General features: G+C 43.0%; 1 pseudogene; it reads right to left on the bottom strand.

Annotated features, from left to right (window-relative positions):
• Window positions 1-319: 319 nt before the first annotated feature.
• LOC102009531 lies at window positions 320-5618 on the bottom strand (annotated as a pseudogene).
• Between the last annotated feature and the right edge of the window lie 7974 nt (window positions 5619-13592).

The following is a 13592-nucleotide window of genomic DNA, read 5'->3' as shown; positions in this document are numbered from 1 at the left end:
GCATCTTCTAGTCCGTTCCATGAATCCTCAGGTCTGTTTTTTTTTTTTTTTTCCAGAACCATGATGTTTTTCATCATGGTAGCTCTGTTGCATAATTTGAAGTCCGGGATGGTGATGCCCCCTGCCTTACCTTTATTGCCCAGCACTGGTTTTGCTATTCTACATCTCTTCTTTTTTAAAAAGTTAAACCAATTTATTAATTATTTTTTTCAGGAGATGGTGAGTTTTATTTTGCCTTGTCTCGATAGAGGTTTGATTTGCTCTTGAATGTTCCATGGTGGAGACAGATTAGGAGAAAGCACAGGCTGTAGACGTCTACTCAGTGTAGGCTTCCCCCTTTCTCTTTACCATCCCTGGAGAAAGCAGCATACTTGCTCGTAGAACTGAACGTGGAGGCTGGGGTTTCTGCAAGTTTCTTTGGCTTAGATGCAGATCTAGGGTCTTGATTCTTTTTGCCATCTTTCCTGTCTGATTCCTTTCAATGATCTTCGTTCTCTCCCTCTCCTGGACCACGGAGTTCCTGGTTTGGCCTTTTTGGATACTCATTTCACTATTTCCATCTTTCCTGGCTGGTCCTTCCTCAGAGGGCTGAGCTGGAGCTACCTTTCCCACCACCACTTGTAGGAGATTGGTGCTCTGTGTCTGAGCTCTGAGATCGAGCAGGAGGGTTAGAACTTCGCTTCACTCATGCATTCTCCTTTGGAGGGGCTGGCATTTCCTTTAGAGGCAGATCAGATTTGGGAGGCTTAGAAGTTGGAGAATGACAGTCTTCCTCCTTCCTGCTTCATTTTCTAGAACTTCTCACTCTCTACTTCGGACATCCTGATCTGACTTACTTCTGCCAGATGGGGCTGAGGTCCCAGTCTGTGAAGATTCACTTCCTGTCCTTGACCTTTCCCTTTCCTGAGTTTCTTCCCTTCATCACTTGGGTGCCTCTCCTGAGGCAGGCATTCTAGTTCTGGCTCATCCAGCTGAGACTGCAATTTCTCTTGCTTCTGCTGTAGTTGTTCTTCCACTTCTCTTTCTCTCGCAGCTGTGTCAACAGGCTTTGCCCCTCCAAAGATAGAAGCCACTTGACTGGACTGGAAGGCTCTGACAGAGGGATCATCTTCCTTAGGAGTGCTCTGAGGGCTCAGTTTGGGTCTTTGGGGAGGACCTCTGTCATCACACCTATAATTATTGGGGAATAATCATCTCTGGAGCTCCAGGACTGATCATGCTGTGTGTCATATCGGTCTTCATTCCAGCCTCCACCTCCTCTGTAGCTGTCATCTCTATGGTGGGCACCCACTGCCAAAGGCTCTTTCATCACTGCCGATTCTGGAATCGTAGCCTCTATCACAGTCTCTGTTGCCTCCATGATCATAGTGATCTTGGCCCCTGTATTGATCCATATCTCAGTCTTGGCCATCATAACACCTGTCAGTTACCCATCATGGTACCAGTCTGAATCATGACGATCTTGATACTTGTCTCCAAAGCTATCATCACCTCTTCTCTGTGGGTAGTTGTCAGAGGTGACTCTGGCAGGACGGGCCCTCCAGTTTGTGACTCTGTTGTCAGAATCTTGATTTCTATCTTGCCGGAAAGCACAATCATTGCTGTCTTTATCCTGTGCTTGATGAGCAACATCCACTCGATTCTCCAGTTACCTAGAGACTCTTCATGGAGCCTCTGGGCACAGAGCAGGGAATCCAGATCCTCAAACTCAGCATAACCAAAACATTTTAACCTGTGTGGATTGCTGGGTCCACATGGAAAATGCACTGCACTGATATTTAATCCTTTAAAGGATTTGTTATGGTTTGAGGTTATTTTGCAAGGGGAACAATATAATACAGGACACATATTTTATAAGATTATTTATAATAAGATGATATACAACAGATGATATACATCTTATTTATAATATCATCTTATTTATAATAAGATGATCATACAACAGATGATATACAAAGAATGATATACAGCAGAGTGCAGGAAATCTGTACACACACTATAGATCAGGAATTTAGCTAAGGGCCTGGATCCTGCAATAATGTCCTGCATGAGTCCAACTTAATACCTAGAGCTCATAACAATGCTTCCCACAAATTCAACTGGAAGCCCAGAACCCTTAACAATATCTTATGCAGGCCTGTCTCACGGATCTGCTTTGGGAAGGCCCAAAGGTCAGTGGTGGAATCTAGAAAGTCTGTGCCAGCAGGATGAAGGATCTGTGCCAGCAGGCTGAGGGATCTGTATTGGAGCCAGGAAGCAACACTCAGAAGAACCAGAGCTCCCTCGAAAGGCACCACAGCCATCCTCAGCAACAGTGAGCTGCCGAGCTCCTCCGATGATCACAATGGCCGAGTTCCCATCAGGGAAGCCAACGCGGCAAGCTTCTCTAGGAGACCAGAAGTGCACCATCTTCCCCTCTGCAGCCAGGAAGCGATGTTCAAAGTGAGGACCAGAGCTCCCCTAAAGTGAACGAAAGCCATTCTCAGTGCCAACGAGGTCCCAAGCTCCTCAGAGGATGAAAACAGCCAAGTTCATCAGGAAAGCCAGAACGACGAGCTCCTCCAAAACAACCAACAGCTCCTTACAGCTTCTACCAGCTCCCAACAGCCTCTCTCATCTCCCAACAGCCTTTTTAGTTCCCAAAAGCCTCTCCTTATCCAGTTCTGCCTCTTGTGCTGCTGGCAACAATCCCCAGATGGGCCTCCCACACCCAGCACCACGCTTACTCAGTTCAGCTGTGGGTTATAAGTTGACCACCAGTTGTCAATCCACTACAGGGTTCCTTAATAGAGTCTTCTATCACATCATAGAGCGGGTTCCCTAAAAAACCAGTGTAGGGTGGTGATTTGGGAAGATGGCTCCAGTGGATATTGGGTTCCTGAGCAGCTGGTGGAGCAGTGGGAAGGATGGAATGGTCAGTTCGAGGTGTGCTACACACATCGTCATCATTACTGTGCCAAGTGGTTGAAACATCTTCCGGGTCATGTGTTTCATCAGCCCAGCTGACTGGTTTGGGGACATAGGTGGTTCCTCCCAGTTCCTCCATCCTCAGCCAGGAAGTCCGTTAGGGAGATAGTCTTCCCCTTCTTATTCTTCTTTTTTGCTGAGGCCCCCTTCTTGGGAGAGGGAGAGAAAACCCAAAGGCTCTAGGTCTCTTCTAGTTCCAAATGAATTTTAGGAATGTTTTTTCTAGAGGTACACTAGCGGTATTAATTGGGTTTGCATTAAATTTGTATAACAGTTTTGGGAGTATGGCCATTTTCACAGTGTTGGTTCTTCCTACCCAAGAGCGGGGGATATCTCTCCATTTTCTGATAGCCTCTTCAATCTCCTTCTTGAGAGTACTGTAGTTTTCAATGTAAAGGTCTTTTACCTCTTTGTCAGAGCAATTCCTAAGTATTTCATTTTTTTCGATGTTATTGTAAAAGGTGTTATCTCCTTAATGTCTCTCTCAGTGAGTTTGTAATTTGTTTTCAGGAATGCTATTGAGGTTTGAGTGTTGACTTTGTATCCAGCTACACAGCTGAATCTGGTTATTAAATCTAGAAGTCTTTTGGTGGAGTTTTTGGGGTCTTCTATGTAGAGTTTCTTGTCATCCCCAAATAATGATAATTTAACTTCTTCCCTTCCTATCTTTATTTCTTTTCTTTGTCTTGTCTAATTGTTCTGGTTAATGTTTCCAGAACTATAATGAATAGGAGTGGTGATAGTGGACATCCTTGTCTTGTTCCTGATTTCGGAGTGAAGGTTTTCAGTTTTTGTCCATTTAGTATGATGTTGGCTGTTGGTTTGTCATAGAGGGCTTTTATAATATTGAGATAAAGACCATCAATTCCAATTTTCTATAGGGTTTTTTTTATCATGAATGGGTACTGGACTTTGTCAAATGCTTTTAATGTGTCTTTTGAGATGATCATATGGTTTTTGTCCTTGACTCTGTTAATGTGGTGTATTACATTTATTGATTTGCATATGTTGAGCCATCCCTGCATCTTTAGGATGAATCCTACTTGGTCATGATGTATGATCTTCTAAATCATTTGCTTCATTCTGGTTGCCAGTATCTCACTGAGAATTTTTGTATGATGTTCATTAGGGAGGTTGGCCTATAATTCTCTTTTTTATTTGGATCCTTCTCTGGTTTCTGTATCAGGATAATATTTGCTTCCAGGAATGACTTTGGAAGTATTGCTTCCATTTCAATTTCATTAAAGAATCTGAGGAGTAATAGCATTAGATCTTCTCTAAATATTTTGTAGAATTCAGCAGTGAATCTATCAGGATGTGCACTTTTCTTTGTTGGTAAGTTTTTCATTAACTTTTCAATTTCATTGACTGATATTGGGTTATTTAAAATTTTTATATCTTCTTGGTAATTCATATGTATCTAGGAATCTGTCCATTTCTTCTGCATTTTCTATATTAGAATAAAAGTTCTTGAAGTAGGTATTGATGATCTGAATTTCTGCAAGATCCATTGTGATTTTGGTAGAAAATTGTAGTGTTAAAAGTTACTATAAACTACCTCAATTAGATAGCACATTGTATTTCTGAAATATAGTAGGCATTACTGTGAGGCCAAAGAATCTTAAACTTTAGGATGCTTGACTTGTGTGAGCTCCCTCCAAGGGTGTTACCTAATCTGATATATTCAAAGAGAAAAAGAAAGAAAAGAAAAGAAAGAGAAAGGGAAAGGAAAGGAATAGAAGGGAAAAAGGAAACACAAAAAAAGAAAACAACTTTCCCTAAATTGTATTAGCCCCAGAATTCCAAACCTGGCTCCATTTCTGGTGATAAGTGAGAAAGCTTTTTATAATGTCGAGCTTAACTGATGCTTATTAATCATGTAGAACTGACTAGGTCTGGTGATAAAGAGAAGGATGCGAAGGAGATGACAGCATATCCGAGACACTGACGGCAGCGGTGGGACTGGAGAGAAAGACATTGCTAGAGGGAAATAGGTGAGACTTGAACACAAATTGGAGGCGAGAAGGCACAAGGAGTTCAAGTGCAGTCTGTGCTGTGGTTCAGATCCTGGTTGTCTCCAGAGCCTCACGAGTTCAGAGGTGGGGGCTGTGGAAGTGACTGGATGGGGGGTGCTGTGCTGATTTTACAGCCAGCTGTGTTGCTAGGAGGTGGGTCTGGTCCTGGGCCCCCGGGCAGTATGACCCAGAGGGGAGGGGCGGGCTCCCTCCACCCATCCCTGCACTTCCTGCTTTCTGGTGGCCTGGGATTAGTAGCTTTCCTGCGCCCAGGCCCTTTCACCAGGCTAGTTCTGCTTTGCAGCTGGCCTTCCGTGGACTGAAAAAGTGAGCCCAAATAAACTTCTCTTCCTTTTAATTGTACGTCTTAGTTGTTGTGTGCCAGTGATGAGAAAGTGACTAATACAGTCAATGGCTGAAACCCCGAGGAAGAGTGAGGCTGGGGCTGGAAGAGACAGGAGACAGGAGGAGGAAGGCGGGTGGGAGTTGGTGGAGGACAGATGTGCATTTATTCGGACCTACCAGATTACCTCCCAGGGTGCCCTTCATGCAGATCAAGCATATGCCAGGGCTCTTTGGACTATTAGGAGGCAAAGATAGAGACTGGGCACTGTTAGGGGGAGTCGCAGAGGCCATGGAGATGAGGAGCACACAGAAAGGGGCTGCCGGGCCTGGAAGACAGGAGGAGGCAGAGCCACTTGGTGAGGCACGGCTACGGTGAAGTATCGAGGGAGAATGGATGTTAAATTTAACCATGAGGATGACAGGGAAGAGGCTGAGACAAGGGCTCTGACCCAGGTGCCAGCGTGCAGAGCCGCAGGGATGGGAGGTAGGCCCCGAGGCCCCGGAAAAGTGAGGCTGGGGTGGGGGTGGGTGCTCGGCCTTCCACAAAGGAGCGGTGATTGAGGCAGATCAAGGGTGGGGTTGGGGAACTGGGAGAATCCCAGGGCTCAGCAGAGCACAGGGGAAAAGCTGAAGAAGGAAGCTGGTGGAAGCTGAGTTCGCTGTGCTGTCAAAAATACCTCTTGTGCCGTCCTGTGAGAGTTGGTACGGGGGTGTACAGTTGGCTAGTCTGACTATCCTACCTAGTAGCTGGTGCAGCTAATTTGGAAGCTGTAAGGATAGGAAGCTCATATGCTGCATTTGTTTAATATGTTTATAAGCTCAATAATAGCTAACCCAGTGCTAGGGATAAAATGGATTTTCAGCAAATATCTATTATTTATGTTTTTAAGATATCTGATGCATCAGATTTATAGACTAATTAAAATCTATTTTTAATCACAAATTATGCCCCCACACAAATTAAAATGTAATGATTAACATATTGCAGTTTCCATCATAGCTACACATATAATTATTAAAATGATGTAAGTTTCTTTGGGTGAAGACGGCATTTTATTCACCTTTGTATTATCAATATCACACATGATGCTTACAGCATAGTAGGCATTCCACAAAGGTGGTGAATGGATTTATGCCTGGCAAAAGTTATAGTTCAGATTGTTAATGCATTTAAATCTCTCTCTCTCTTTCTCTCCTTCCCTGCTTCCCTCCTTTTCCTTCCTTTCTTTAATACTGGGCATTGAACCCAGGGCCTTTGCACTGAGCTATATCACCATGCTTTCCTTTATTTTTTATTTTGAGACAGAGTCTCTCTAAGTTTTCTAGGCTGGGTTCAAATTTGTGACCTCTTTTCCTCAGCTTCCCACAGTGTGTGCCACCATACCTAGCTTTTTTTTTTTAATTTTTAATTTTTTTTTTTATGGTACTAAGGATTGATTGAACCCAGGGCATTTGCACTGAGGTATATCCCCAGAACATTTGTGTGTGTGTGTGAGACCATCTGGCTAACTCAGTAAATTGCCTAGGCTGGCCTTGAACTCCCAACCCTTCTGCCTCAACCTCCATTACAATTTTTTAATAAAAGTAATTCTCCAGAGTCAATAGCATAGTATGGTTGGTACAGTACAGATTAATTCTTTGTATCTGTCCATATCTAGCCTTCCTTGATGGCTTTCATTATTATCACCAGAAAGGCGACCCTGTACTCCATGTCTGCTGAAGACAAGAACCCATTTCCATCTCAAGTTCAGTGTTCTTTGTTCAATCATTATTTAAGTTTCTTTGTTTCCATTCTGCTCATCTGAACTGAGGGCAACAGCAATGGACCAAATAGACACTTGAGGTTCCAGAGCCAAACTGCCATGAGAGCCACCCTGCTGGAACCTTCATGCCATATAATCTGTAAATATCTGCAATAACTCATGCGTCGGAGTGAGGATTATATCTATAATGTCTATAATGATATTTATATGTCTATAATGATATTTATTGGGAATGTCTATAATGATATTTATTGGGAATAGTGGACATGGAAGAAATGTTTCTTTACTTTTCTTCCTTCTCACAGAGGCTTGAAGTACACCTGGAGACAGTCCCAAAGGTTACAGTAGGAGAAGATGATTGTGTAATGGAAACCAAGAATCTCTCTACTGTGTCGAGGTCAGTTTAGCATTTCTCTAGGTGCCGTGTGATGGGAAAAGCAAATACACGCTGTTTTTATCCCCACGATGACTACTGGATGTTGGTAAGCCGGGGCGTCTGCAGCGTCAAGGTGTTGCTGGGACTTCGCTCTCCCCTCAGCTCTGTCTCTGGCTTCGATTCCATCTTGCCACGGCAGGACAGGGCATTTGTTCTCGTTCTCTCTGGAGACATTTCTAAAATACTTAGTACTTCTCTAGAGAATTTATTTGTGGCCCAGTCCAGCCAAGAATGTGTTTCTCTGTGGAGATTGTGGGTGATGAACTGGAGTAAAAAATTATGTTTTTCAGATTTTAGGGGAATAATCAGAACTTACTATAATTGATATGACATTTTTAAAAATAAAGGTTTTACCTTTCTCTACCAGTTTCTAATTTCCTCTCTGCAGAGCAATTATGCCTGAAGGTTTGCTTCTCCACAAACAAACAAACAAATTTCCCCATGGCTGTATTCCATGCCAATGTCTGTCCTCAGGGGCTATATGTCAGTGCCAGAGATTAAACTGAGCTACATCATGAATAGAAGATCACTGGATAATTTTTACAAAGGTCAGATGATAACAACGATATCTTTAAATGAAAAGAGAAAAATCTATCTATAAATATGTCTATCATTGCCTATCCATATCTTTGACATTACGTGTGAATGGTGACTCTGAAAGGCCCAGTCCTAAACTATAATTTCTTCCCATATTGATTTATTTTCAGCTTATAAATAATGCCTACAGAATCACACTGAATTGGGATAAATTTAAAGTAACAGTGTATTTGTCTTGATTTGATGTCACAGTTTAGAGTCAAATTCAGATTTCATTTTTGCAAGGCATAGTCCCATACATTTTAAAACAACTCATTTATTCTGGTGCTTTTTAGATTAACTTTGCATTAGCATTAGGGAAAGTGAATGATGATTTGTCTATTTGCCAGTGATAACTGAAGCAGAGCCTGCGTACTGCAGTGCAAATAAAAAACTGCAGGATTTTTTTATTGTTGTTGTAGTCATTGTTATTTTTGCTTCATGACATTAAGAAAACAACCTCCTCCTCCCACAAAAAGAGATTGGTAAGTAGATTGATGGATGGCCATTTAAAGTGTTTTAATTATTGAAAGCAAGCCTGACTCTGAGAAAGCTAATTTGGAGACAAAGCAAGGGTCTCAGGACTGAATTCAAGTCTATCTTGATGTCTGCTGGGTGGAACTCAGGTGCTGAGTTAAACCGGTACTGGTTGTTACATCAGGAGTCCCTTCTGACTCACCATAGTTGCTCAGTTACGGCTATCTACTATGGCACATCGGCTAAAAAAGATTGGAACAGCCCGTTACAATTACCCTAAGCTAACATTCCTGCTTGGCTGTCTAGTAGCTGTGTAACTATGTTTACTAAGTAATCCCTCTGAGCTCTATATTACTCATCAGCAAAATGGGGATGCTGCTGTTGTTAGAATGATTAAATTTGATACTGTGTAGAGAAAGTTCACTATTTTCCTTGGCATATAGTAAGTGCTTGATAATATTAGTTTGCATCTGTCATTCCTTTTGTTTTCCTGATGTCAAGAACTACCTTACTCCCTCCATCTCTCCTTCCCTCTTGGCCTTCTTTTCTTTTTTGTGTTACTGAGGATTAAACCCAGGATCTTTGCCCTAAGCAACATCTCCAGGCCCTTTTGTTTTATTTTTAAAATTTTGAGCTGGAGTCTAGCTAAATTACCTAGGCTGGGCTTGAACATTTTGATCCTCCTGCCGCAGCCTCTCAGAAGGCTGGCATTTTACAAGTGTGCACCACTGCACCTGGCCCCTCCTTGCTCGTTCCAGGAGCCATAGAATCACAGGATTCAGAGACTGAAGAGGAGGCCATCATTCTCAAGAGGCCTTATGCTCAGAGATCTATCTTGTTGGTAAAACTTTTGACTGTAATCCAGATTACTTTCCTGAGCTGCTTTCTGCTTGTATGCATTTGTGATCTAAGATGAGAATTTGTTTTGTGTGTTCTTTGTCCCATATTTCTTGTCTTTTCTTTTTTTTTCTTTTTTTTTTTTTTTACTTGTTTTGGCTTTTTGAGATAGGGTCTTACTATGTAGTCCAGCCTAGCCCTAGCCTTGAACTCCTGCCTCAGCCTCCTAAATGATGGGAATACTGGCATGCACCACCATACCCAACTGTCCTATACTTGTTTGGGGACTTGCTGCAACATCGCCAGCCAGTCAGTCTACAGAGTTGCACCACCATTAGAGACAAGAGGAATGGAACTTGGGGCGGTCAAAAGATCAAAGCAAATCGATCTCTGTTACTGTGAGGAACTTCAACGTTTTTCTTCTTCATTTTTTTCTTTTTTCTTTTCTGGTGCTGGGGATTGATCTTGAGCCTCTGGCAGGCTCTGCATACTCTTTACCCTGAGCTATGACAGGCCTCAGGCCTCAGTATTTACTGCCTGGGGAGAGAGGATCAGTAGCATTGCTTCAGATGATAGCACATTGGTTTTTCTTTCTTTCTTTTTTAAAAAATCCTTTTTGCTGTGCTTTTCTCATTCTAGGAAGGGCCTGTTTTTGTTCTACAGCTAATTTTTATGATGGAAAAATGTTTCTTTTCTGAGTTTCAGCTGCCAGACAACGTGGCGACTCCTTGGCAACACATATTGTGAGCCTGGAGGTGCTCTCTTTCTATTCTTACCTGGTGCCTAGTGGAACAAAGCTAGGCAGATGAATCTAGTGACCTTTAATATAGAACAAAACCCTGGTAGTTTGAGAAAGCTTAATTTTAGCGTTTGTTTTACAGTGAGCTGGGTAAAAATGTCATCATGAAATGCAAAGCCATTAAAAATAGAGTTAAGTGTAGATCTAAATCAGGATTAGATTTGTTTATGTAAATCCAAAATATATCAGTATTTAGTGTCAGGTGGTACTAAGCATAGTAGGTTCAATGAAAAAATTTGGTAAATGTTGGATTTTGGTAGTTTTCTCTGTGTGTACATGTGTGTGTGTGTTTAAGTTTAAAAATCTGATTGTGCCTAATTTGATTCACAATATATGTTATACTTTGTGTGTGTGTGTGTGTGTGTGTGTGTGTGTGTGTGGCACTGGGAGTTGAATCTAGGGTGACTTTGTACTGAACTACATACCCAGCCCTTCAAAATTTTCTTTTTTTATTTTGAGATAAGGTCACACCAAGCTGGACTTGAACTTGCAATCTTCCTGCCTCAGCCTCCTAGAATGCTGCAGTTACAGGTGTATGCCAGCACACCTGGGTTATTTTTATGCACACGTCTTTCAACTGCTGCAGCACTCCTTCCTGGTCACATCACATCATGACTGGCGGCATGGGGGTGGGTGGCATCATTGCTTAAGCCTGTGAGGAGAGGGAGTGGTCACTTGGTGAGATGGGAAGCCAGAAAGTGCCTGGAGTAGGTGTGGGGGACCAGTCCTGCCAGCTTATATCACCCCTCTGGAGAGAGAGCTTTCGAGGGGCCCATGAGAAATGCACTAATCCCTGTCTAGGGAAGCTCCTCAGTGACCTAACTACCGCTGGTGCATGCTCCCAACACCTGAGACTTGGGGCCAAGCCACATCCCACCATCATGACTGCATGCTTCACGCTCAGCTGCTTTATTGGGGGATCTGTCATCTGCTCCTATCTGTTTATCTTGTTGCCTTGTATCTTGATACTCAGAATTAGTTTTCTGTGCTGCTTTCCCATCTCCATCTTGAGTCTTCTGTTAGGGGATTGGTCCACTGAATCTAGAGGTAGCAGCAGCGTTGTGGGAAATAAACAGGAAGTCTGCTCCTCAGCCTAATCCACACACACATCAGCAAACACGGACCTAGCAGGATGCCAAGCTTTCAAGTAAAGTCAGTGAAGCGCTCAGGGGGAAGCATCAGAAACACACCCCAAATTGACTTGGCATTTGTCGCCTGGGACAGCCTGGGTTGTGAATGGAAAACTCTTGTAGATTAGAAGAGGGGAGCCCAGGCAGTGAGCATATTTCATACTCACTGTCCTTTACAGAATCCCCATGAAGTGGCTGACCTTAGAGGGGACTTTTGATCATACACCTCAGTCTTTTCAACCTGTTGTTCCTATTTGCATATGTGCTTTACTGATTCCTTCAGGAAGAAGCATTTTAAAGGAATACAAAAAGCTTTCCACCCCAGAGACACCCAAAGGTGGCAGCTCAGGTGGCTTTCCTTCCTGTCTTTGTTCTTTTCCTCCCAGGATAAAATATTTTTTCTTTTCTGGAGTTTGTGATCTGAGACATGCTTAGATGTAACTGCTTGAACTTTAAAAATAATACTTATTTGGGGGATATTCTGTTCTTTTATCTGTAGAAAGACTTGGAATTGTGGAGTTACTTCTGTAGCTTTTTAAAAGCTTAGCTTTCCCGAAGTGCTGTTTTTTAAACTATCATAAGTCAAATTTATCATGGGGATAATGTAATAAAGACAAATATTCAACCAATAATGAAAAGCTAAGTAAACGGGTATGTTTAAGCTCTATTATGTGCAGGGGAGTACATTAAGGCGGATCTAAGAGACACTTTAATGGATTTAACATTAGCAATCAGACTTGGGCTTGGTATAAATCAAACACCATCGCTTTTCAGTCTAATGCACACCCACTCATTCATTAGCACCATCCAATGCAGATTATAAATATTAGCCAAGAAACCTTCAGTTCTTGAGATTCTTTCCACAGACACAGCAATAACTGAACAATAATGATGACAATTTTATTTTTATGAATTGCTATGGCTTTCATTGATTTGCTCTTGGGCCTGGAGAACGCTTCCTCAGCCAGTATACAGCAGGGAATGGTTATAGCATTATCAGATGGTCGTAAGAGATAAATAAAATAAAGGGGGTGAGAATGAGGGTGGGACTCAGCAAACTGCTGATGGAAGCAAGATTATGCCCCTTACTCCCAACAATAGAGCACCTTAAATTACCTCCTTCCCCCTCCCCTTTCCTCTCCTGGTTCAGTGAAAGGAAAATACTCCCAGGCTATAAATGCGCATTAACTTTGGAGCGAAACATTTTGGGGTTCTCGGTAGCAGCTGAAGGAAAATGAATAAGATGGGAATAAATGAGCCTGCTTAGGCAGTGCATAGGCGGGAGGCCGAGTCCCACGGGAATATGGCCTTTCACTGGCTCCTTTGATGATGTACGGCTTCTTAGTAACAAAGGCAAGTGGAGCCTTCTGAAAATATTTCACCCATAACCAGGGAGGAGAATGGATCCCCCCTTGCCTCCTCCTCTGCAGGATGCAAGATGTCCTGGCATCCTCACCCAGCTCTCCCTGCCCTTCACCTTGCAGTGTTAATGGTCTGGACATCTTGGCTTATCAGTAAGAAGGAAACAGACGTGGATCTGCATGTGTGTTTCCAGCACTGCCATTGTGTTCCCTTCTCAGTGACAGGTTTTAGGGGTTTGTTTCACGTTCATGCCCTCCCGTCCCCAGGAAAATCTGGATTTGTATTTCTGTTGATGCGCTGGATTGAGACCTCACTGGGGCTTTTAGTGCAGGGAGCAAGAACAGATGCATCTTTCATTTTTTGGTTTTTTTTTTTTTTTTTTCCGGTACCAGGGATTGAACTCACGACCTTGCGCTTGCCGGGCAGGCACTGTGCCACAGAGCTAAATCCCCAGCCCCAGGTGCATCTTTCAGAGCCATCAGTCTGCGGCAAAGTCTGTGCCATGACACAGACTAGTGGGTTCCCCTGGGTCAGGGGCAGTGGCATTGTTTTTGCAGCAATTCCTCTATGTGCAATCGGCCTTTCTGTCCTGGCCCCAAGTTTGTAGTGGAGGAGCGGACAAGCTGATGTCTCAGTGCAGGTCCAGCTTCAGCATTGGCTGGGTCAGTGAGTCCTCTGTGTCCCCACCGAAGAGTAGGATGTGAGCTGCCCTTCAGACAGAAGGATGCTGATTGTAGTGGTAGCTGACGCAACCTGTTGTTTTTTTCCAGGTCACCTTTATTTTTTATTCTCTTTTTAGTTTTCAAGATGGGATCTTGCTGTGTAGTCCACCCTGGTCTTGAAAGCATTTGTTGGTGGCCTTGAAGTTGTGGTCCTCCTGCCTTA

This window comes from Chinchilla lanigera, unplaced genomic scaffold (assembly GCF_000276665.1).
Source record: "Chinchilla lanigera isolate Chin_1 unplaced genomic scaffold, ChiLan1.0 scaffold00111, whole genome shotgun sequence".
NCBI lineage: Eukaryota > Metazoa > Chordata > Mammalia > Rodentia > Chinchillidae > Chinchilla > Chinchilla lanigera.
This window is presented reverse-complemented; position numbering and strand designations above follow the sequence as displayed.